The 27,257-nt window shown below is 38.5% G+C and overlaps 1 pseudogene; it reads right to left on the reverse strand.

Annotated features, from left to right (window-relative positions):
• Positions 1-510: 510 nt before the first annotated feature.
• Positions 511-610, reverse strand: LOC133073153 (U6 spliceosomal RNA; annotated as a pseudogene).
• Between the last annotated feature and the right edge of the window lie 26,647 nt (positions 611-27,257).

Raw genomic sequence — 27,257 nt, forward strand, 5'->3', positions numbered from 1 at the left:
TAAATTCCATATATATGCATTAGTATACTGTATTGGTCTTTATCTTTCTGGCTTACTTCACTCTGTATAATGGGCTCCAGTTTCATCCATCTCATTAGAACTGATTCAAATGTACTCTTTTTAACGGCTGAGTAATATTCCATGGTGTATATGTACCACAGCTTCCTTATCCATTCATCTGCTGATGGGCATCTAGGTTGCTTCCATGTCCTGGCTATTATAAACAGTGCTGCGATGAACATTGGGGTGCACATGTCTCTTTCAGATCTGGTTTCCTCGGTGTGTATGCCCAGGAGTGGGATTGCTGGGTCATATGGCAGTTCTATTTCCAGTTTTTTAAGGAATCTCCACACTGTTCTCCATAGTGGCTGTACTAGTTTGCATTCCCACCAACAGTGTAAGAGGGTTCCCTTTTCTCCACACCCTCTCCAGCATTTATTGCTTGTAGACTTTTGGATAGCAGCCATTCTGATTGGCATGTAATGGTACCTCACTGAGATTTTGAATTGCAAAAATATGGAACACTTCACAAATTTGCATGTCATCCTTGTGCAGGGGCCATGCTAATCTTCTCTGTATCGTTCCAATTTTGTGCTGCCGAAGTGAGCACCAAGCTGGATTTAGAAAAGGCAGAGGAACCAGAGATAAATTACCAACATCCATTGGATCATCAAAAAAGCAAGAGAATTCCAGAAAAACATCTGCTTTATTGACTATGCCAAAGCCTTTGACTGTGTGAATCACCACAAACTGTGGAAAATTCTGAAAGAGATGGGAATAGCAGACCACCTGGCCTGCCTCCTGAGAAATCTGTATGCAGGTCACGAAGCAACAGTTAGAAATGGACATAGAGCAACAGACTGGTTCCAAATCAGAAAAGGAGTACATCAAGGTTGTATATTGTCACCCTGCTTATTTAACTTATATGCAGAGTATATCATGCGAAATGCTGGGCTGGATGAAGCACAAGCTGGAATCAAGATTGCCAAGAAATATCAATAACCTCAGATATACAGATGACACCACCCTTATGGCAGAAAGAGAAGAAGAACTAAAGAACCTCTTGATAAAAGTGAAAGAGGAGAGTGAAAAAGTTGGCTTAAAACTCAACATTCAGAAAACTAAGATCATGGCATCTAGTCCCATCACTTCATGGCAAATAGATGGGGAAACAGTGGAAAGAGTGGCTGACTTTATTTTTGGGGGCTCCAAAATCACTGCAGATGGGGACTACAGCCATGAAATTAAAAGATGCTTACTCCTTGGAAGAAAAGCTATGACCAACCTAGACAGCATATTAAAAAGCTGAGACATTACTTTACCAACATAGGTCTGTCTAGTCAAGGCTATGCTTTTTCCAGTAGCCATGTGTGGATGTGAGAGTTGGACTATAAAGAAGCTGAGAGTCCAAGAACTGATGCTTTTGAACTGTGATGTTTAGAGGAGACTCTTGAGAGTCCCTTGGACTGCAAGGAGATCCAACCAGTCCATCCTAAAGGAAATCAGTCCTGAATATTCATTGGAAGGACTGGTGCTGAAGCTGAAACGCCAATACTTTGGCCACCTGATGCGAATAACTGACTCATTGGGAAAGACCGTGATGCTGGGAAAGATTGAAGGCGGAGGAGGAGGGGACGACAGAGGATGAGATGGTTGGATGGCATCACCGACTCCATGGACATAAGTTTGAGCAAGTTCTGGGAGTTGGTGATGGATAGGGAAGCCTGTGTGCTGCCATCCATGGGGTCGCAGAGTCATACATGACTGAGCAACTGAACTGAACCGAGATAGGTAGGGTTTCTGGGATTCGTCACCTGGGTTCATGTACTCACAAGAGGGGAACAGGCAGAGACAGAGTCAAAGAAGGAGATGTGAAGATGGATGAAGAGGTGGTGGAATTATATAACTGCTGGCCTTGAAGTTGGAAGGAGGCTACAGAGCAGTGAATGCAGATGACCTCGAGAAGCTGGAAAAGGCTAGCTGGGCTAGCCAGGAGGGCTGTTTGTTTCACCTGAGGTTCTCACTCCAGTCCTTGGATTTTCTTTTGTTCCATTTTTATGGGCTTTTTCCTTTCTTTGTCTTTTAGCCAACGCCATTTTGGACTCCTTTTTCCTATTCTAACTACCTAACATTAGCATTCCACCAACTTTCAGTTTCCACTTTTGCTGATGATGTCAGTGATTACTCCTTTGAGGTTACTCCATATATGAATTTCTCTCTCTGTCTTCCTTTCTATTTATTCTGTGTGTTTGGTGTTCTGTAGTTTTCCTGGTTTGGTATTTTATTTATTTTTTGCTGTACTGGGTCTTTGTTGCTGCATGGGCTTTTCTCTCGTTGTGGAAAGCAGAGGTTACTCTCTGGTTGCAGTGGCTTCCCTTATTGCTGAGCACGCTCTAGTCAATGAGTTATGACTCATGTGCTCAGTAGTTGTGACCCCCAGGCTCTAGAGGTTAGTATCTGTGGCGCATGGGCTTAGTTGCCCCATGGCATGTGGAATCTTCCCAGATTGGGGATCAAACCCGTGTCTCCTGCATTGGCAGGCGGATTCTTTACCACTGAGCCACTAGGGAAGCCCCCCTATTTTGTATTTGAAATCTATTTTTGTGCAGTTCTTGAGATTCATTCTTAAATCAAAAGATCACTGTATTTCTTCATTTCTGGGGAATTATCACCTATTACCTTGTCAATGTTATTTTGTTCCCATTCTCTCTACTCTTCTTCTGGGACTCCTTACACCTATATTCTACCTTCTTTCTCCACTCTCTCTGTCTCTTAATTTTCCTTCTGTGTTTCCCATTATTTTCTCTCTAAATCACATTCTGGATAATTTCTTCTGCTCTGTCTTCCAGTGCATTAAGTCTCTTAGTATCTTATACACAGTTCATAGCTATAGAATTTTTATTTGAGATTACTGCAATTATTTTAAAACTTTTATTTGTTCCTTTTCATTTACTTTAGTTTACTCTTTATACTTTCTCTTAAAGTTACCTTTAGGCTCCTTTCTAAAATTTTCTGATAACAGTATAAAACGTTTCTTTCCTAGTGCTAATAGATCCTGTATCTGAGGTCTTTCTGTTGTTTTGCTTATTTTCTTTTATGGTGATTTATTTTCTTGTTTACTTTGTTTTCATCACGTTCTACTCATCATTCTCAGGTTATTTTTAGGGAAAACTTGAGGTCTTGGGTGGAGGTGACTTCCTCCATCCAGAAATTAATTTGCCTTCTTGACAGTTGCCTTTAGACATATGCTAACTTGGGATTACTTTAAACTTAATTTACAGCTTCAGGTGTTTGGGTTATTCAATGGAAGAAAATTTGGGCTCCAGATATTTGTGTTAGTTTAATTATGCAATTATTTTTGTCCTTAAGGGGTAGCTTTGTAAGGAGCCAGTTTGCTATGAAGAACATGTCTTTAGATTTTGTACCTCAGGGAGTATCAGATTTTGCTTCCTGTTTTTCTTGTTGTGCAGGAGAACCAAAGGTGCTTCAGAACCAAAGGTCAAATCCTGTGGTTGGGCATTCATCTATTTTTTAATACAATATTTTAAATTTTCAACAGGGCTGTTGATCTGAATAATCTAGTCTGTCATTACTAGAATGACTGTATAATACTTAGTTTTTCATAAAAATAAAACAAAACATAGTTCAAGTTGTCAAATCTCAGGTAGGTGATGTTTTGAAAACTTGGGTTGATTGCAGACATTCAAGGATTTTTTTTTTTTTTTTTTTTGCCACACCACATGGCATGTGGGATCTCAGTTTTCCCAGACCAGGGATCAAACCTTCAATCCCTGCAGTGGAAGTGCAGAAGGCTGGACCTTCAGAGAAGTCCCAATGGTTACTTTTTAATTTGAGACACAACCTGACCAAGTTAGGCATTTTGAAATGGATACTATTCCTTAACAACTCTGCTCACTTCAGTGAACCTGCTCTCCTTTCCCCCAGAGGGCCACAAAGCTCAAATAGGTCTGTGTAGGCAATTTGAAGACCTACCCATGTGGAAATTCATTTTAGCTACAGTTGATTTCCCAAATTCAACTTATTTACTTAATTCAAGTTATTTTACAAAATCAAAGCATAGTTCCTTGGACTTAGTTCCAACTTACATAAGTCACCATTGATACCAGAAGCTGTCAAATGTCAAGGTTCAAATATCCAAAGTCCAGAGGGAAAATTTTGAAACAGAAGGGAAATTTTGGTCATTTTTCAAATCTTTTGCCGAAAAGAAGCAAACTGATGCAGAAGGTCATTAGCATTGAAAAGAATAAATATGCCCCTTGATGTTACCAATACTGTAATGATCTCCAAGTAAATTGGGATATAAATTCCACTACATGTGTACTAGTTTTGTAGGACTGTCATAACAAAATACCACAAACTGGGTGACTTAAACAACAGAAATTAATTTTCTCACAATTATGGTGGCTAGTGGTCCAAGATCAAGGCATCAGCAGGTTCGGTTTCTCCTGAGGCCCTTCTGCTTGGCTTGCAGATGGCTTCTTCTTGCTGTGTCCTCACATGGCCATTTCTCTATGCATTTGTATCCCTACTGTCTGTGAGTCCTAATCTTATAGGGACACTAGTCAGACTGAATTAGGGACCACCCTAATAGCCTCTCATTAACTTAATTATCTCTTTAAAATTTCTGTCTCTAAATACAGTCACATTCTGTATTAGATTAGAGTTATTAGATTAGAGGGGATTAGAGTTTCAACATATGAATTTTGGGGAATAGAATCAGTTCATAACAGTATGTAAATAAAAGACTTGCAGATCCATTAAAGTACTGCTAGTACTGTACTAGTTCATGAATACTGCTTGTACTAGTGAGGAAACAGGAAGGATTCTATTGACATTTCATTTTAAAAGACTTTAGTTTGGCAGCACATTCTTTGAAATGACACCAAAAGCACAAACAACAAAGGGAAAAAATAACCCATAAATTGGACTTCATCAAAATTTTAAAAAATTTTGCATCTAAAGACACAATCAAGAAAGTGAAAATACAACCTACAGAATATTAGAAAATATTTGAAAATTGTCTATCTAAAGGGTCTAGTATCCTGAATATATAAAGAACTCATAAAACAAGACAAAATTTTTAAACTATCTGTTCGATTAAAAAAATGAGCAGAGGGATTGAGAAGACATTAGTTCAAAGAAGATATACAAATGGCCAACAAGTGTAATAAAGGATGCTCAATTCATTAATCATTTGGGAAGTACACACCAAAGCTACAATGAGAAACCACTTTTTGCCCACTAAGATGACTATTTTTTTTTAAAAAAGCAAAATAACAAGAGTTAGAAAACATGTGGAGAAATTAGAATCCTTGAACATTGCTCCTGGAAGTGTAGAATAGGGCAGCTACTTTTTTTTAATTGAAGTATTTTTAACTGATTTACAATGCTGCACTAATTTCTGCCTTACAGCACAGTGATTCAGTTATACACACACACACACACACACACACACACATATATACACACATACACATAGTTTTAAAATATTTTATTATGGCTTATCATAGGATATTGAATATAGTTCTTTGTGCTATACAGTAGAACCTTGTTGTTTATCCATTCCATATATAATAGCTTACATCTGCCAGCTGCAACCTCCTGTTCCACCCCTCCCTTACTCCTCTTTCCTTTGGCAAATACAAGCCTGTTTTCTGTGTCCATGAGTCTGTTTCTGTTTTGTAGATAGGCTCAATTGTGTTGTATTTTGTATTTCATATATAAAAAATGATATCACGTGGTATTTGTCTTTCTCTTTCTAATTTCCTTCATTTAGTATGGTAATCTCAACTTGCCTCCATGTTGCTACAAATGGCATTGTTTCATTCTTTTTTATGTCTGAGTAGTATAGTGCACCTACTTTGGAAAGCAGTTTGGCAGTTCCTAAATATGTTAAACATAGAATTACTACACAGCTCAGCAATTTCTTTCTTTTTTTTTTTTTTAGGAAAATTTTTTATTCATAGAATCTATCAACAGAGGGAAATAGCAATCCAAGGAATGGGAGAAAATATTTGCAAATTATATATCTGATAAGGAAAATAATATCCAGAGCATATGGAAAATTTCTTAAACTCAACCACAAAAACTCAAGCATCAGTAAATGGCCAAAGGACTTGAACAGACACTTCAAAATAAGACATAGAAATGGCAAACAAGCACATGAAAAGATGTACAATGTCACTAATCATGAGGTAAATGCTAATCAAAAGTACAAGGAGATACCACCTACCATCTATTAGTGTGGATGCTATTTATTTATTTTTTCTTTCTTTCTTTCTTTATTTTAATTTATTTTCATTAGTTGGAGGCTAATTACTTCACAACATTGCAGTGGGTTTTGTCATACATTGACATGAATCAGCCATGGAGTTACATGTATTCCCCATCCCGATCCCCCCTCCCACCTCCCTCTCCACCCGATTCCTCTGGGTCTTCCCAGTGCACCAGGCTCGAGCACTTGTCTCACGCATCCCACCTGGACTGGTGATCTGTTTCACTTTAGGTAATATACATGCTGTTCTCTCGAAACATCCCACCCTCGCCTACTCCCACAGAGTCCAAAAGTCTGTTCTATACATCTGTGTCTCTTTTTCTGTTTTGCACATAGGGTTATCATTACCATCTTTCTAAATTCCATATATATGTGTTAGTATGCTGTAATGTTCTTTATCTTTCTGGCTTACTTCACTCTGTATAATGGGCTCCAGTTTCATCCATCTCATTAGAACTGATTCAAATGAATTCTTTTTAACGGCTGAGTAATATTCCATGGTGTATATGTACCACAGCTTCCTTATCCATTCATCTGCTGATGGGCATCTAGGTTGCTTCCATGTCCTGGCTATTATAAACAGTGCTGCGATGAACATTGGGGTGCACATGTCTCTTTCAGATCTGGTTTCCTCGGTGTGTATGCCCAGGAGTGGGATTGCTGGGTCATATGGCAGTTCTATTTCCAGTTTTTTAAGGAATCTCCACACTGTTCTCCATAGTGGCTGTACTAGTTTGCATTCCCACCAACAGTGTAAGAGGGTTCCCTTTTCTCCACACCCTCTCCAGCATTTATTGCTTGTAGACTTTTGGATAGCAGCCATCCTGACTGGCGTGTAATGGTAACCTCATTATGGTTTTGATTTGCATTTCTCTGATAATGAGTGATGTTGAGCATCTTTTCATGTGCCCGTTAGCCATCTGTACATCTTCTTTGGAGAAATGTCCATTTAGTTCCCTGGCCCATTTTTTGATTGGGTCATTTATTTTTCTGGAATTGAGCTTCAGGAGTTGCTTGTATATTTTTGAGATTAATCCTTTGTCTGTTGCTTCATTTGCTATTATTTTCTCCCAGTCTGAGGGCTGTCTTTTCACCTTAGTTATAGTTTCCTTTGTAGTGCAAAAGCTTTTAAGTTTAATTAGGTCCCATTTGTTTATTTTTGCTTTTATTTCCAATATTCTGGGAGGTGGGTCATAGAGGATCCTGCTGTGATTCATGATGGAGAGTGTTTTGCCTATGTTTTCCTCTAGGAGCAATTTCTTTTCCAAATATATTCCTCAAAGAATTGAAAATAGGCACGCAAACAAATAGGTACTCAAACCAAGAATTTCCAGATGTATGCTGGCTTTAGAAAAGGCATAAGAACCAGAGATCAAATTGCCAACATTCATTGGATCATAGAAAAAGCAAGGGAATTCCAGAAAAACATTTATTTCTGCTTCATTGACTGCACTAAGTCTTTGACTGTGTGGGTCACAATAAACTGTGGAAAATTCTTCAAAAGATGGGATAGTAGGCCACCTTACCTGTCTTCTGAGAAACCTGTATGTGGGTCAAGAAGCAATAGTAGAACTTTATATGGAACAGCTGACTGGTTCAAAATTGGGAAAGGAGTATGACATGGCTGTATATTGTCACCCTGCTTATTTAACTTATATGCAGATTACATCATGTGAAATACAGAGCTGAATGAATCACAGGCTGAAATCAAGATTGCACGGAGAAATATCAACAGCCTTGGATATGCAAATGATACCACCCTAATGGCAGAAAGCAAAGAGGAACTAAAGAGCCTCTTGATGAAAGTGAAAGAAGAGAGTGAAAAAGCTGGCTTAACACTCAACATTCAAAAAATGAAGATCATAGCTTCTGGTCTCATGACTTCATGGCAAATAGATGGGAAAAAAGTAGAAGCAGTGACAGATTTAATTTTCATGGGTTCCAAAATCACCACAGATGGTGATTGAAGCCATGAAATTAAAAGACGCTTGCTTCTTGAAAGCTGTGACAAACCTAGACAGTGTATTAAAAAGCAGAGACATCACTTTGCCAATAAAGGTCCATGTAGTCAAAGCTATGGTTTTCCCAGTAGTCCTGTAAGGATGTGAGATTTGGACTATAAAGAAGGCTGAGTGCCAAAGAATTTATGCTTTTGAATTGAGCTGGAAAAGACTCTTGAGAGTCCCTTGGACTGCAAGGAGATCAAAGCAGTCAATCCTAAAGGAAATCAATCCTGGATATTTATTGGAAGGACTGATGCTGAAGCTGAAGCTCCAATACTTTGGCCACCTGATGTGAAGAGCTGACTCATTAAAAAAGACCCTAATGCTGGGAAAGACTGAAGGCAAAAGAAGAAGAAGGCAGCAAAGGATGAGATGGTTAGATAGCATCATTGACTCAATAGACATGAATTTGAGCAAGATAATGAAGAACAAGGAAGCCTGGCCTAGTCCATGAGATCGCAAAAAGTCAAGCACAACTTAGCAACTAACAATAACAACAGCTCAAACAAATATGTATATACAAATATTTATTGTAGCATTATTCACAATAGCCAAAAGGTGGAAACAACCCTTAAAGTCTATCAACAGAGAAATGGATAAGGAGACTACTATTCAGCCATACAATGGAATATTATTCAGCCACAGAAAGGTACAAAGTACTGATAAAACATGGATTAACCTTGAAAACATTACAGTAGGTGAAACAGGGCAAACAAGACCACTTACCTAAGATAACATTTACATGATTCCATAAATATTCCATTCATAGAATAAGCAAATCCATAGGGACAGAAAGTAAATTTGTAATTACTAGAAGCTGAGGTGGGAGTGGTGAGTGTAAAGGTGAAAGACTGGTAGTGGATATGGGATTTCTTTTTGGAGTAATAAAAATGTTCTAGAATTAGATAGTGGTGGTGGTTGCATAACCCTGTGAATATATTTTTTAAACACTGAATTGTATAATATAAATAAGGTGGTAAGTTTTATAGTGTGTGAATTATTAAGTTGATACAAAAGTAATTGTGATTTCAGACCATCAATTTTAAATCATTTTAATTAGGCTCAAATACATCTTTTTTTTTTTCATTTATTTTTATTAGTTGGAGGCTAATTACTTCACAACTCAAATACATCTTTATTAATCAAAATAAAAACCATACAATCAACCCATTTTTGCCAATGAGAAATAAGTTCGTTTATTCCCATGGTGTAAAAATCCATGCTTCAGGATTCGATGGACTCTTGGAAAGCATTTTCTGCCTACTGCTGGTTGTGGAAGCATTCTGCCTTCAAGAAGTTGTATTGCTTGAAGAAGTGGTAGTTGGTCGGCAAGAGGTCAGGTGAATATGGCAGATGAGGCATAACTTTGTAGCCCAATTCATTCAACTTTTGAAGTGTTGGTTGTGCGACATGCGGTTGGATGTTGTTGTGGAGAAGAATTGGGTCCTTTCTGTTGACCAATGCCAGCTGCAGGCACTGTAGTCTTCAGTACATATCATCAGTTTGCTGAGCATACTTCTCAGATATAATGGTTTTGCTGGGATTCAGAAAGCTGTAGTGGATCAGACAGGCAACAGACCACCAAACAGTGACTGTGACATTTTTTGGGTGCAAATTTGGCTTTGGGAAGTGTTTTGGAGCTTCTTCTCGGTTCAGCCACTGAGCTAGTTGTCACTGACTGTCATATAAAATCCACTTTTCAACATATGACACAGTCCGACTGAGAAATGGTTCATTATTGTTGTGTAGAATAACAGAAGACGACACTTCAAAACAATGATTTTTTTGATTCGCGGTCAGGTCATGAGGCACCCCCTTATCGAGCTTTTTCACCTTTCCAGTTTGCTTCAAATGCTGAATGATTATAGAATGGTACACATTGAGTTCTTTGGCAACTTCTCGTGTAGGATCAGCTTCGATGATTGCTCTCAGTTGGTAGTTGTCAACTTCCGATGGCCTGCCACTACACTCCTCATCTTCAAAGTTCTAATCTCCTTTGCAAAACTTCTTGAACCACCACGGCACTATCAATGCATTACTGATGTTGCAAGTTGTCTTGTCTTGACTGCTTTACAAACCTTTTGGAACTTCAATTAAAAAAATCACTCAAATTTGCTTTTTGTCTAACATCATTTCATAGTTTAAAATAAGTGTAAAATAAACAGCAAGTAATAAGTCATTAGCAAAAAAAAAAAAATAAAGTGAGAAATGCACATGAAAATGATGTATAACATAATCACATTTATTTAAGAATCTATTCCAGTATCAAATGGCAAAGTTCAACAATGTATGCAATCATTTTTGCAACTAATATAGCTTATATATCTCAATTTTTGAAATTAAAAGTGGATTATTAAATATAATCATCTGCAATTTTTTTCTTCTCACAAATTCTTTTTGAGTTTTAGAAATACAAGATAAAAGAGAATGAAATTTAAAACTGGTTATCTATTTAACTCACAATTGTAAACAGTCTGATTCATAGGAGAATATAATTTCAATAGCAGTTCATCTTTTATAGGGAAGAGAAAAATTTTAGGATAATAAAACGAGGTTCAAAGAAAGGAGAGAAACAGCTTATATCTCTTTAAGGAAAAAAATCAGGTAATTTGGAGTCTGAATATGAAAGGAACACTTGAGACCAGAGATAGATATTTAATTAATAGGAATTTCTAGAACATGAAGAGATGCTTCTAAAACTAGTCAAGCTTTCAGTTATGAGATGAACTTGTTCTGGGGATCTCACAGCATGGGGGTTATAATTAATAATATTGTAACATATACTTGAAATTTGCTAAGAGAGTAGATTTTAAGTACTCTCGCTGCAAAAAATGAAAAAAAAAAGAAAAAGGAAAAAAAGAAATGAATATAACTATGTGAGGTGATGGTTGTGTTAATTAACTTGATTGTGGTAATCATATACAGTGTATACTAAATTATCATGCTGTACACTCTAACTGTATACACTTTTTGTCAATTTTACCTCCATAAAGCTGGAAAAAATGGAGTAAAACAAGTCATTCATGAACAATTTTGCTGAACCTTTAAAATCCACGTTGGAACAAATTTTCATTTCAAAAGGAAGCTTAAAAATAAAAGTCAGATCATTTTTCTAAGGTGCTTCTGAAAGAATATAGATATCCTGTTTCCACGGACACAGAGAGTTAATCCTAAATGCACATCTGTGTTACAAAGGGCAGTCATAACTTGATGATTGCCCTTAAAATGCTTAACAAGGGCATTTGATCTAAAGTGAACCTGTTAACAACAGAGCCTTGATGTAAATTTTATTCTAATAGAACAGGGAAGAATGTTCATGTTAGTGGTCTACTCTGAGCAGCCATCATGGTCAAGTTATAGAACAGAACATAAAGGAATTACATTTGGTGAGAGCAAACTTTCATCCTACCTTTCCTTCAAAAGGGTAGCTTCAACAAACTTCACAACTTTAAGTGAGAAAGCCTAGAAAGAAGAGTCATACGTTAATCTCTGCAGATGACATTAATAAAAAACACTACTGGTGGATAGTTGGTGATAGCTTATGGTGAACATGATCTCTGAAGAAGATTTAGCTTCAGGACCAGGGACCAGGCTTAACCACTCAAGAGCTTTTGTGTAGCAGAGTTTTATTGAAGTGACAGAGGATAGAGAAAGCTTCTGACATAGACATCAGAAAGGGGATGGAGAGGGCCCCACTCACTAGTCTTAGCAAGGGAGCTATATACTTTTTAATTGGTTATTACAATAAATCAAAAGAATGTCTCAAGGTTGTAAAGATCTTACTAGACCCACTCCCATAATATACATTTTAAGATAACAGGATTAGAACTAACAATAGAAGATCTTACCAGATTGACTCCCTACATTTAAGATGACAGGATTATTCAGAAGATTCTTAAGAAGGAGAAATAACTCCAGAAAGATTGAAGGGAAGGAACCAAAGCAAAACCAACACCCAGCTGTGGATGTGACTGGTGACAGAAGCAAGGTCCGATGCTGTAAAGAGCAATATTGCATAGGAACCTGGAATGTTAGGTCCATGAATCAGGGCAAATTGGAAGTGGTCAAACAGGAGAGTGAACGTTTTCCTCTGTTTCCTCTATTTCTTTGCATTGATCGCTGAGGAAGGCTTTCTTATCTCTCCTTGCTATTCTTTGGAATTCTGCATTCAAATGGGTATATCTTTCCTTTTCTCCTTTGCTTTAGGTTTCTCTTCTTTCACAGCTATTTGTAAGGCCTCCTCAGACAGCCATTTTGCTTTTTTTGCATTTCTTTTTCTTGGGTACAGTCTTGCTCCCTGTCTCCTGTACAGTGTCACGAACCTCTGTCCATAGTTCATCAGGCACTGTCTATCAGATCTACTCCCTTAAATCTATTTCTCACTTCCACTGTATAATCGTTAGGGATTTGATTTAGGTCATACCTGAATGGTCTAGTGATTTTCCCCACCTTCTTCAATTTAAGTCTGAATTTGGCAATAAGGAGTTCATGATTTGAGCCACAGTCAGCTCCCGGTCTTGTTTTTGCTGACTGTATAGAGCTTCTCCATCTTTGGCTACAAAGAATATAATCAATCTAGGCTTTTAGGTTTTGGCTCTTACCCCTCACCATCTCCAAAGAAAGAGCTTCTAACTCATTCTCTCTCTCTTTTTTTGATTGAAGTATAGTTGATTTACAATGTTGTGTTAATTACTTCTGTATAGCAAAGTGATTCGGTTATGCATATTTATATACATTTTTAAAAAAATTCTTTTCATTCTTGCTATCAATATTCAACACAGAATTTAGACTGAATCTGCTGGAATCACGATGCCTTCCCCTGCACTAGTTGCGTACCCGTCCCAGTGATAGCCTAGGGCAGGGAAATAGGATCCTTGACCGACAGCCTCATCAGAGACGGATGTACCTGTAGATCCCAAAAGGAGAGGATGCAGGGCAAACAAAAAAGTAACAGGTATCCACTACAGCTAGTAACTCTATCCTGCTTTCCCTGTCCAAGGCCACTAATGGTGATGGAGCAGAAGAAACACGTTTGCTTGGCCAACTTGGTCATCATTGGACACGTTCTCTTTGCATTTACCCCTATTCATTTCATATTTGATGACTGACCCCAAAACAGAAGTTTTCTCCCTAATTCCAAGACAGATGTGAACTAATTCATCTTTTAGTAAATTAACAGGCATCCAGAGAGAGAGGGAGAGAGAGAGAAAGACTGCTTCCAATGAGGGAAAGAACCTTGAAGATGGGACACAGCCTCATCCTGTGAGCTGTCTTGCTTAAGCTTTCAGCTCTGCTAGTTTTTTGAGGCTACCCAGTTTTCCTTGGTCTGTTAATTGCTATTTTCCTTTTTAATTAGACACATCTTTCCCCTCATTTTCCCCTGACAAAATTTCACTGTAGCATCTGGATACAGAATTCTCTGACTAGGTTACCATTTTAGGAACATTCTGAAGCAAGAATTCCTATTGCCTTATTTGCCTCTGTTCCTTATGTATAAATCAGATTGCCTCTGAAGTCTTCCCTTGATAATCCTTCTATCACTTCAAGTGATTTAACTTAAAGGTAATATTAAAATTAAAGTGGAAAAAAAAATTAAACTGGATAATATGATACATGATCATTTATGACATATTATCAACCTCATTTTATTTGCTGTATTAAGCCTGGATACTGTCTTTGGTTTTTAATAAAGATGACTGAGGAACCGTTTGTCCAATGCATTAAAATATTTCCCCTAACAAGATGGTGAGAGGGATAAATTAGGGGTCTGTGATTAACAGATACACATTTCTATATATAAAATTGATAAATAACAAGGACCTACTGTATAGCACAGGGAACTATATTCAATATCTTATAATAACCTATAATGGAAAAGAATCTGAACAAGAATATATACATATATGTGGAACTGAATCAATTTTGCTATACCCCTGAAACCAACACAATATTGTAAATCAACTATCCTTCAAAAAATTTTCTCAAGGAAATTGTTGATAATAAGAATTTATTCCAACTTTTTTTTCATGTTAAAGGCAGATTTGAAAGTTACTGGTACATTTACTAAGTATTTAGTAACTGACTTAGTGTGTTCTGTGGAAAAATACAGTTTCTGACGAAGAAAATTTGGTGGGCTGTGTTTCCCTCTAGGCTCTGTGCTATTAACCAGTCTTGTGACTTTGAGGAAGTAACTTAACTTCTCTGAGTCTGATCATTTCCATCCTACCCATGTCATGATGCAGGGACACTTGATCATTCATAGATTGCTGGTGATAATATAAAATGATGTAGTTATTCTGCAAGCAGTTTCTTTAAAAACTAAACATGCGACTTCCATGTAACTCAGCAATTGCACTCCTGGTGTTTATTCCAGGAAAATAAACTTTTGTCCACCTCAAAACTTGTATGTGAATATTCATGCATAACCTTTATTTGTAATAGCTAAAACTAAAAACAGCCTAGATGTCCTTCAGTGGGTGAATAGGATCCTTTATTGACAGTCACAGCGTGGCCATATGTGTATGAGTTAAACAAACTCAGGTACAGTCACAGTCAGCCCTCCATATCTGTGGGTTCTACATCTACAAATTCAACCAACAGTAGATCAAAAATATTTGGGGGGAAAATTCCAGGAAGTTCCAAAAGCAAGTTTACTGCATACCTGCAACTATTTACAGAGCACTTACATTGTATTTACAACTATTTGCATAACATTTACACTGTAGTCAGCATCATAAGTTTACTCCTTGGAAGGAAAGTTATGACCAACCTAGACAGCATATTAAAAAGCGGAGACATTACTCTGTCAACATAGGTCTGTCTAGTCAAGGCTATGGTTTTTCCAGTGGTCATGTATGGATGTGAGAGTTGGACTATAAAGAAAGCTGAGTGCCAAAGAATTGATGCTTTTGAATTGTGATGTTGGAGAAGACTCTTGAGAGTCCCTTGGACTGCAAGGAGATCCAACCAGTCCGTCCTAAAGGAGATCAGTCCTGGGTGTTCATTGGAAGGACTGATGTTGAAGCTGAAACTCCAATACTTTGACCACCTGATGCGAAGGGCTGACTCATTTGAAAAGACCCTGATGCTGGGAAAGATTGAGGGCAGGAAGAGAAGGGGATGGCAGAGGATGAGTTGGTTTGGATGGCATCACCGACTCAATGGACATGGGTTTGGGTGGACTCCGGGAGTTGGTGATGGACAGGGAGGCCTGGCGTGCTGCGGTTCATGGGATTGCAAAGAGTCAGACACGACTGAGAGACTGAACTGAACTGAAGTATCATAAGTCATTAGAGATGATATAAAGTGTGCAGAGGATGTGTGTAGGTTATATGCAGGCACTCCACCATTTTACATAAGGGACTTAAGCATGCTCGAATTTGGTGTCTGTGGGAGTCCTAGAACCAATCCCCTGGAGATACTGAGGGACAGTGGTAGATTCTTATCATGATCTACCTCTCAGCAATAAAAAGGAATGAACTGTAAATATATGCAACAATCTGGGGGGTGCTGATTGTGAAGATGCCAGTCCCCCAAAGTTACAGACTGTTTCCATCTTCATAACATTCCAGAAATGATAAAATGACGAAAGCAAAAGAGAGTAACAACTGTCACAAGTCAAGGAGGGGGTAGGAGTGTGAGGGGACCTGGATGTGGCTGTATAAATGGGTAACAGGAGGTGTCCTTGTGGTGATAAAATTGTTCTGTACCTTGACTGTATCACTGTTAATACCCTGGATGTTACATTGTATGATAGTTTTTTATAAGATGTTACTATCAGGAAAAATGGAGGTAATTACATATAGGATCTCTCTGTTTTGTTTCTTACAACTGGGTGTTAATTACAGTATCTCAAAATTAAAAGTTTAATTTTCTAAATCTCATTTTAATTGGAGAGTAAGTCTCTGAGTCAGAATTCATGATTTCAATCCAATGGATTAAAGTAATCCTAGGAGAATTCTGTAGTCTGTCAAGTGTATCATTCTATATTCCTTAAGCTGAATTATTATGTGAATTCTCTCTACCAGTAAGCAGAGTTGATTGAAAGTCTTTTTCAGTTAGTGAGTCATTCCGTGATTTTTCTTGCCTAATATCTTGTGTTCAGTATATCCCATACAACAAGTAATATTAGTCATGCAGTCGTATCTGACTCTTTGCAATCCAACGGACTGTAGGATTGCCAGGCTCCTCTGTCCATGGAGTTCTCCAGACCAGAACACTGGAGTGAATTGCCATGCCCTTCTCCAGAGATCTCCCCAACCCAGGGACTGAACCTAGGTCTCCTTCATTGCAGACAAATTCTTTACTGTTTGAGCTACAAGCAAGACCAGTTGCAGCAAATACCAAAGTGCTGTGATGCGATAGGCCTGCCATCTTCCAAAACTACATGGTTCCTTTTCAGTCCAGAAAGTCCAACTGGAGATAGGCTGTGCAACTGTGCCTAGGTCTGAAAGGATTCAGAAGGTTCTGCCCTTGCCAGTAACCACTTGGATGAGAGCTGGGCAAGGATTCTTAGGAAAGCCCTGAGGCCTTCTAATGATGCTGAACCTTGATTAGCCTAAGAAATTCCTTAATTTTCTGTCATCATATCATTATAAAGTTATTTCATCATGAAAAATTTCTCATTAAAAAGTATACAAGATTCTGTATTTTAAAAAATCAGTTCTTTTTTTCCTGCAGAAATACAGAAACTTGTCAATACTTCCTTTGACATACCTGGAGAAGTTATAAATTTCTTCTTTCTCTAGAATTCTAAATACTAACTGAAACTATTTCAGTTACTCCATATCATAAGTATATTTTAACTTGCCAAAATGAACCCAGTGGTTTTACAGCCCCCTACTGTGTACTGTTTAAAATTTAACCTTTCTGCCCCTCCACTAAGGGTGGCTTTCCATGAACACATTTTCATCATATAATTCTCAAAAATTTCGTTCAAAAATCTTAGAAGTTTGCAGAGTTAAGAAAAGTGTCAGTACGGTACAAATACCACAGTCATCCGCTGGAATCAGTGTTTGTAGGCTCCAGAATGAGAAACACATGAATGAAATGTCTCATTATGATACAGTTCTTCTATATTTTCTAGTTTGGAAAATAAGACATTTAGAGGTAGCGTATAAGGCATTTGTTGGAAGACTCAAGTGTAGGTTGCTAATCCCAGCCTCCCACTCTCCCCTTCCCCCAACCTCCTCCCTCTTGGCATCCACCAGTCTGTTCACTGTGTCCGTATGTCCCTCTATGCTCATTGTAGATTTACAGTAGCCAAGATATGGACACAAACTAAGTGTCCTTCAGTGGATAAAATGGATAAAGAAGGTGTGGTACACGCTCACAGACACACCAATTAAAAAAATATGAAATCCTGCTATTTGTGACATTACTAGACCTGGAAGGTATTATGCTAAATGAAGTAAGTCAGAAGGAGAAGACAAATGCCATTTAATTTCACTGATATTTGGAATCTAAAAACAAAACAAAAGTGAACAGATACAGAGAACAGCTTGGTGGTTGCCAAAGAGGAAAGGGGGTAGGAAGAGGTGAAAAATGGGTGAAAAGGGTCAAGTGTATTTTGGACAGAAACTAAACTTTTGGTGGTGTACACCTGTCATTATATACATAAATTGAATTGTGTTATACACACGAAATATTTTAAACCAATGTTGCCGCCATTAAGAAATAAAGAATAAAAATATCCATGCACATGCCACTAGTGACCTCCATCATTATTGGCGAGATTAGTGAAATTCAATCATCTCTTGTCTTCCCTGGTGGTCCAGGGGTTAAGAATCTACCTGCCAATGCAAGGGACACAGGTTTGATCCCTGGTCCAGGAAGATTCCACAGGCTGAGGAACAACTAAGCCTGTTTGCAAAAACTACTGAAGCCCACTTGCTCTAGCGCCTGTGCTCCACAACAAGAGAAGCCACGGCAATGAAAAGCCTGCACACTGCAACTAGAGAGTAACCTTCACTTGCCACAACTAGAGAAAGCCCGTGCAAAAGCAACAACGACCCAGCATAGCCAAAATTAATCAACAAAAACCACAGGAAAGAGTAGCCCCTGCTTGCAGTCACGTCTGTACATTCTTTCGGCTAAATGTTCTTAAACATTTAGTTGCTGTGAATGGGGTTGTCCAGTAAAATATTGGACACCAGTTAAATTTGAGTTTCAGGTAACCAACAATTTATTTATTTATTTAGTTTAGTTTGGGACCAATTATACCACACAATCCCTGGAGGAGGGCATGTCAACCCATTCCAGTATTCTTGCCTGGGGAATCCCCATGGATAGAGGGGCCTGGTGAGAAACAGTTCATGGGGTCGCAAAGAGTTGGACACGACTGAGTGACTAAGCACCGCACATATACTACACAGTGACCAAATTCAACTATGTCCTAGACACTAAAGGAATTTATTGCTTATTTAAAATTCAGATTGAACCATGTTCTGCATTATTTGCTTATCTGGCAATCCTAGTCATGAACCATGATGGAGGTTAGATAAAGGATGCCAATTTCATGATTGACAAAACACAATGAAGCTCAGAGAGACAACTTCCCCAAAGTCGGTTCATTGAAAAAAATAATAGCAAGAGATGTGACCTGAGCCCAGATTAGATTCATAACTACCCCCTCTGTCTTGGCAACCCTGGACAATGACTTGAAAGTGAGAGGGAAGTGACAGAGCATAAAAGCTCTGGGGCTGGGTCCAGCTGCTGCTCCTTCTAAGAGCAAGGCCCCCACCATGGAGGCACCCTCCTGCCCCTAGCATAGGCATAAGCACACGTCTCCTCCTCATGGAACATCCTGTTCCAGGCTCCACTCTTTGTTTGGGTCTTTGAACTTGCTGAGACTTGCATGATATGGCACTTGTCTCCCAGACACGTCGCTGTGACTGTGTCCTCGCCAAGGTCTTACATACAGCCCCTCCTTCTACCGAGTGTCAACCCCTAGCACACCACTTTCATGCAAGTTACCTGACAAAGGTGGGAAAAGGAAGGAAAGTTATAGACTCCAAGACTGGGCTCTAGGTGGCTGCTGGCTGCTAAGCCATACCCATCAGGGCTTGCCAGTATGAATACTAACATGAAGAGTAGCTCCATTCTTTAATACTCTGCAGTAGTAATACTAAAACAAACAGCAAATACCTTGTGCCTGGCTGGGTCTTTTACATACATCATGTTTCTAACCCCTCAACTCTCAACTCTCCCAGGCAAAAGATACTGGGTATTATCCTCATTGCACAGGCTCAGGGAAATGAGTAACTTGCTGAAAGTCGTTCATCAGAGCCAAAATTTCCGGCTAGCTTGATTTGCCCCCCAAATCCCGTGGCACAAAGCTCTGTCTGCTGTCCCTGACTGTCAGGAAACTAAACCCAGAGGCAGGCAGTGGGGTAGGCAGCTTCCACTTGAAGCTAAGCAGAACAGAGAGCTTTAACAAAGAACACTGGAGGTTAGGATTTAAATGAGTAGCTTGCTGCCTAAGCTTGTGCCCTTGCTTCAAAAGAGGTTACCTGAAAAGAGGCGGTCCCTACCTTCCCCGTTGCCTCTTTTCCTTTCTTTCTTTCCTAGTTGATCAGATGTGCCCTATCCTGAAAGGGCATCTGCCCCCCAGTTCCCCAAGTGCCCCACTCCCTGGGCTGGGCTCTATGTCTCTGGTAGGATCTTATTATTTGGATTTTTACTCCATGCTCAGAGCAATTCCCATGTATTTTTGGGCAAGTTCTTCACCTATTGTCACACTCTGGCAATTAAAACACAAGATTAAACTTGGTTTCTTCTATCATCCCAAGGACTCCATGAAGACCTACCTAACTCCGGGGCCCAGTCAGGAAATAAATTGCAAACATTGTATTAAGAGTGCCCAAACAGTGTCATGAGAGTCACCCTCTGGTCTGAGAAGTTTGAAACTTTAAATCATCAGAGAGCCATGGAGAGAGTCCTGTTTGAGATAATTACTGATATGAAACTTCATCAGATTTGTAACAATGTATTTTGAGGAAGGGTTTAGGGATAACTTTTCCAGTTTGTGGACATTTGTTGTTGGTTTTCCATTTAAAAGGTTTCAGGGAACCCATGTTAGAGAATTGGTCTAGACCTTTTCTGGACACTCCAAGTGTGGTCGATAAACCAGTAGCACTAGTACCACCCTGGGAGCTGTTAACTGGGAGCTGTCAGACTCTGAGTCAGAATGTGCATTTTCACAAGATCCCCAGGTGGTTTCTGGGCAATAGTCTAGACTGATCGATCATAAGTGCATCCCATCACAAGGGCGTGGGGTTTGTTTCCTGAGAGGGGGGAGTGCACTGGTGGGAGGCACCTAAGTGATCCTCAGGTGGGAGAGTCCACCCTGGGAGAAGTTGCTGGGCAGACTGTTATATAATTTTATAATATAGAAATATATTTCATATATATGTCATTTATATTTGTTATTTCAGTGACATTATAGTTGGGAGAGCACTGTCAGTCTGACTTCTTAAAACCAAACTGTTGTCCAGTAAAACAACAAGACTCTCCCTGAACTATATCAACCCCAAACTTGATACACTTTCAGAAACTAGATCTCTGTCCAGGTTATAGAACTGATATTTAAAAGACCATCTGAATGAGCTTGTGAATGAAAAAGAGTATAGAATGATGAAGAAAATCACTGGCCTCTCCTGTGAATGAGGGATGATATTTCCTGGTGGATTGTAGTGACGCTCATGGTATGTTTTCTAAAACATTAGAATTAGAATCAGCATTCATTTTCTTTCTTTTTTGTTAAATTTTTAAAAAATTTTCATTTATTTTTATTAGTTGGAGGCTAATTACAATATTGTAGTGGTTTTTGTCATACACTGACTTGAATTAGCCATGGATTTACATGTATTCCCCATCCTGATCCCCCCTCCCACCTCCCTCTCCACCTGCTCCCTCTGGGTCTTCCCAGTGCACCAGGCCCGAGCACTTGTCTCATGCATCCAACCTGGGCTGGTGATCTGTTTCACCCTAGATAATATACATGTTTCAATGCTGTTCTCTTGAAACATCCCACCCTCGCCTTCTCCCATAGAGTCCAAAGTCTGTTCTGTATATCTGTGTCTCTTTTTCTGTTTTGCATATAGGGTTATCGTTACCATCTTTCTAAATTCCATATATATGTGTTAGTATACTGTAATGGTCTTTATCTTTCTGGCTTACTTCACTCTGAATAATGGGCTCCAGTTTCATCCATCTCATTAGGACTGGTTCAAATGAATTCTTTTTAATGGCTGAGTAATATTCCATGGTGTATATGTACCACAGCTTCCTTATCCATTCATCTGCTGATGGGCATCTAGGTTGCTTCCATGTCCTGGCTATTATAAACAGTGCTGCGATGAACATTGGGGTGCACGTGTCTCTTTCAGATCTGGTTTCCTCAGTGTGTATGCCCAGAAGTGGGATTGCTGGGTCATATGGCAGTTCTATTTCCAGTTTTTTAAGAAATCTCCACACTGTTCTCCCTAGCGGCTGTACTAGTTTGCATTCCCACCAACAGTGTAAGAGGGTTCCCTTTTCTCCACACCCTCTCCAGCATTTATTGCTTGTAGACTTTTGGATAGCAGCCATCCTGACTGTCGTGTAATGGTACCTCACTGTGGTTTTGATTTGCATTTCTCTGATAATGAATGATGTTGAGCATCTTTTCATGTGTTTGTTAGCCATCTGTATGTCTTCTTTGGAGAAATGTCTGTTTAGTTCTTTGACCCATTTTTTGATTGGGTCATTTATTTTTCTGGAATTGAGCTTCAGGAGTTGCTTGTATATTTTTGAGATTAATCCTTTGTCTGTTGCTTCGTTTGCTATTATTTTCTCCCAATCTGAGGGCTGTCTTTTCACCTTGCTTATAGTTTCCTTTGTTGTGCAAAAGCTTTTAAGTTTCATTAGGTCCCATTTGTTTATTTTTGCTTTTGTTTCTAATATTCTGGGATGTGGGTCATAGAGGATCCTGCTGTGATTTATGTCGGAGAGTGTTTTGCCTATGTTCTCCTCTAGGAGTTTTATAGTTTCTGGTCTTACATTTAGATCTTTAATCCATTTTGAGTTTATTTTTGTGTATGGTGTTAGAAAGTGTTCTAGTTTCATTCTTTTACAAGTGGTTGACCAGTTTTCCCAGCACCACTTGTTAAAGAGGTTGTCTTTTTTCCATTGTATATCCTTGCCTCCTTTGTCAAAGATAAGGTGTCCATAGGTTCGTGGATTCATCTCTGGGCTTTCTATTCTGTTCCATTGATCTATATTTCTGTCTTTGTGCCAGTACCATACTGTCTTGATGACTGTGGCTTTGTAGTAGAGTCTGAAGTCAGGCAGGTTGATTCCTCCAGTTCCATTCTTCTTTCTCAAGATTACTTTGGCTATTCGAGGTTTTTTGTATTTCCATACAAATTGTGAAATTATTTGTTCTACTTCTGTGAAAAATACTGTTGGTAGCTTGATAGGGATTGCATTGAATCTATAGACTGCTTTGGGTAGTATAGTCATTTTGACAATATTCTTCCAATCCATGAACACGGTATGTTTCTCCATCTGTTTGTCTCCTCTTTGATTTCTTTCATCAGTGTTTTATAGTTTTCTATGTATAGGTCTTTTGTTTCTTTAGGAAGATATACTCCTAAATATTTTATTCTTTTTGTTGCAATGGTGAATGGTATTGTTTCCTTAATTTCTCTTTCTGTTTTCTCATTGTTAGTGTATAGGAATGCAAGGGATTTCTGTGTGTTAATTTTATATCCTGCAACTGTACTATATTTGTTGATTAGCTCTAGTAATTTTCTGGTAGAGTCTTTAGGGTTTTCTATGTAGAGGATCATGTCATCTGCCAACAGTGAGAGTTTCACTTCTTCTTTTCCTATCTGGATTCCTTTTACTTCTTTTTCTGCTCTGATTGCTGTGGCCAAAACTTCCAAAACTATGTTGAATAGTAGTGGTGAGAGTGGGCACCCTTGTCTTGTTCCTGATTTTAGGGGAAATGCTTTCAATTTTTCACCATTGAGGGTAATGTTTGCTGTGGGTTTGTCATATATAGCTTTTATTATGTTGAGGTATGTTCCTTCTATTCCTGCTTTCTGGAGAGTTTTAATCATAAATGGATGTTGAATTTTGTCAAAGGCTTTTTCTGCATCTATTGAGATAATCATATGGTTTTTATCTTTCAATTTGTTAATGTGGTGTATTACATTGATTGATTTGTGGATATTAAAGAATCCTTGCATTCCTGGGATAAAGCCCACTTGGTCATGGTGTATGATTTTTTTAATATGTTGTTGGATTCTGTTTGCTAGAATTTTGTTAAGGATTTTTGCATCTATGTTCATCAGTGATATTGGCCTGTAGTTTTCTTCTTTTGTGGCATCTTTGGTTTTGGAATTAGGGTGATGGTGGCCTCATAGAATGAGTTTGGAAGTTGACCTTCTTCTGCAATTTTCTGGAAGAGTTTGAGTAAGATAGGTGTTAGCTCTTCTCTAAATTTTTGGTAGAATTCAGCTGTGAAGCCCTCTGGTCCTGGGCTTTTGTTTGCTGGAAGATTTCTGATTACAGTTTCGATTTCCTTGCTTGTGATGGCTCTGTTAAGATCTTCTATTTCTTCCTGGTTCAGTTTTGGGAAGTTATAGTTTTCTAAGAACTTGTCCATTTCTTCCAAGTTTTCCATTTTATTGGCATAGAGCTGCTGGTAGTAGTCTCTTATGATCCTTTGCATTTCAGTGTTGTCTGTTGTGATCTCTCCATTTTCGTTTCTAATTTTGTTAATTTGGTTCTTCTCCCTTTGTTTCTTAATGAGTCTTGCTAATGGTTTGTCAATTTTGTTTATTTTTTCAAAAAACCAGCTTTTAGCTTTGTTGATTTTTGCTATGGTCTCTTTAGTTTCTTTTGCATTTATTTCTGCCCTAATTTTTAAGATTTCTTTCTTTCTACTAACCCTAGGGTTCTTCATTTCTTCCTTCTCTAGTTGCTTTAGGTGTAGAGTTAGGTTATTTATTTGACTTTTTTCTTGTTTCTTGAGGTAGACCTGTAATGCTATGAACCTTCCCCTTAGCACTGCTTTTACAGTGTCCCATAGGTTTTGGGTTGTTGTGTTTTCATTTTCATTCATTTCTATGCATATTTTGATTTCTTTTTTTTTATTTCTTCTATGATTTGTTGGTTATTCAGAAGCATGTTAAAAAACTGGAAGTAGAACTGCCATATGACCCAGCAATCCCACTTCTGGGCATACACACTGAGGAAACCAGATCTGAAAGAGACACGTGCACCCCAATGTTCATCACAGCACTGTTTATAATAGCCAGGACATGGAAGCAACCTAGATGCCCATCAGCAGATGAATGGATAAGGAAGCTGTGGTACATATACACCATGGAATATTACTCAGCCATTAAAAAGAATTCATTTGAACCAGTCCTAATGAGATGGATGAAGCTGGAGCCCCTTATACAGAGTGAAGTAAGCCAGAAAGATAAAGAACATTACAGCATACTAACACATATATATGGAATTTAGAAAGATGATAATGATAACCCTATATGCAAAACAGAAAAAGAGACACAGAAATACAGAACAGACTTTTGAACTCTGTGGGAGAATGTGAGGGTGGGATATTTCAAAAGAACAGCATGTATACTATCTATGGTGAAACAGATCACCAGCCCATGTGGGATGCATGAGACAAGTGCTCCGGCCTGGTGAACTGGGAAGACCCAGAGGGAATCGGGTGGAGAGGGAGGTGGGAGCAGGGATTGGGATGGGGAAGACGTGTAAATCCATGGCTGATTCATATCAATGTATGACAAAACCCACTGAAATGTTGTGAAGTGATTGGCCTCCAACTAATAAAAAAAAAAAAAAAAATTTCCACTGGTGGGGGGGGGGGGCGGGAAGAAGCATGTTATTTAGCCTCCATATGTTTGAATTTTTAATAGTTTTTTTCCTGTAATTGAGATCTAATCTTACTGCACTGTGGTCAGAAAAGATGACTGGAATGATTTCAATTTTTTTGAATTTACCAAGACTAGATTTATGGCCCAGGATGTGATCTATTCTGGAGAAGGTTCCGTGTGCACTTGAGAAAAAGGTGAAGTTGATTGTTTTGGGGTGAAACGTCCTATAGATGTCAATTAGGTCTTGCTGGTCTATTGTGTCATTTAAAGTTTGTGTTTCCTTGTTGATTTTCTGTTTAGTTGATCTATCCATAGTTGTGAGTGGGGTATTAAAGTCTCCCACTATTATTGTGTTACTATTAATTTCCTCTTTCATACTCGTTAGCGTTTGCCTTACATATTGCGGTGCTCCTATGTTGGGTGCATATATATTTATAATTGTTATATCTCCTTCGTGGATTGATCCTTTCATCATTATGTAGTGTCCTTCTTTGTCTCTTTTCACAGCCTTTATTTGAAAGTCTATTTTATCTGATATGAGTATTGCGACTCCTGCTTTCTTTTGGTCTCTGTTTGCGTGAAATATTTTTTCCAGCCCTTCACTTTTAGTCTGTATGTGTCCCTTGTTTTGAGGTGGGTCTCTTGTAGACAGCATATATAGTGGTCTTGTTTTTGTATCCATTCAGCCAATCTTTGTCTTTTGGTTGGGGCATTCAACCTATTTACATTTACGGTAATTATTGATGGGTATGGTCCCGTTGCCATTTACTTTGTTGTTTTGGGTTCGCGTTTATACAACCTTTCTGTGTTTCCTGTCTAGAGAAGATCCTTTAGCATTTGTTGAAGAGCTGGTTTGGTGGTGCTGAATTCTCTCAGCTTTTGCTTGTCTGTAAAGCTTTTGAATTCTCCTTCACATCTGAATGAGATCCTTGTTGGGTACAGTAATCTAGGTTGTAGGTTATTCTCTTTCATTACTTTAAGTATGTCCTGCCATTCCCTTCTGGCCTGAAGGGTTTCTATTGATAGATCAGCTGTTATCCTTATATCAGCTGAATCCCTTTGTGTGTTATTTGTTGTTTCTCCCTTGCTGCTTTTAATATTTGTTCTTTGTGTTTGATCTTTGTTAATTTGATTAATATGTGTCTTGGGGTGTTTCGCCTTGGGTTTGGGACTCTCTGGGTTTCTTGGACTTGTGTGACTATTTCCTTCCCCATTTTAGGGAAGTTTTCAGCTATTATCTCCTCGAGTATTTTCTCATGGCCTTTCTTTTTGTCTTCTTCTTCTGGGACTCCTATGATTCGAATGTTGGGGCGTTTCACATTGTCCTAGAGGTCCCTGAGGTTGTCCTCATTTCTTTTGATCCTTTTTTCTTTTTTCCTCTCTGCTTCATTTATTTCCACCATTTTATCTTCTACTTCACTTATCCTATCTTCTGTCTCCGTTATTCTACTCTTGGTTCCCTCCAGAGTGTTTTTGATCTCATTCATTGCATTATTCATTTTTAATTGACTCTTTTTTATTTCTTCTAGGTCTTTATTAAACATTTCTTACATCTTTTCAATCTTTATCTCCAGGCTATTTATCTGTAACTCCATTTTGTTTTCAAGATTTTGGATCATTTTTATTATCATTATTCTAAATTCTTTTTCAGGTAGATTCCCTATCTCCTCCTCTTTTGTTTGACTTGGTGGGCATTTTTCATGTTCCTTTACCTGTTGGGTATTTCTCTGCCTTTTCATCTTGTTTAGATTGCTGTGTCTGGAGTTGGCTTTCTGTATTCTGGTGGTCTGTGGTTCCTTTTTATTGTGGAGGTTTCACCCAGTGGGTGGGGTTGGACGATTGGTTTGTCAAGGTTTCCTGGTTAGGGAAGCTTGAGTCAGTGTTCTGGTGTGTGGAACTGGATTTCTTCTCTCTGGAGTGCAATGGAGTGTCCAGTAATGAGTTTTGAGATGGGTCTATGTGTTAGGTGTGACTTTGGGCAGCCTGTATGTTGACACTCAGGTCTATATTCCTGCGTTGCTAAAGAATTTGCGTGGTATGTCTTGTTCTGGAGCTTATTGGCTC

Source organism: Dama dama, chromosome 18, assembly GCF_033118175.1.
Source record: "Dama dama isolate Ldn47 chromosome 18, ASM3311817v1, whole genome shotgun sequence".
Taxonomy (NCBI): domain Eukaryota; kingdom Metazoa; phylum Chordata; class Mammalia; order Artiodactyla; family Cervidae; genus Dama; species Dama dama.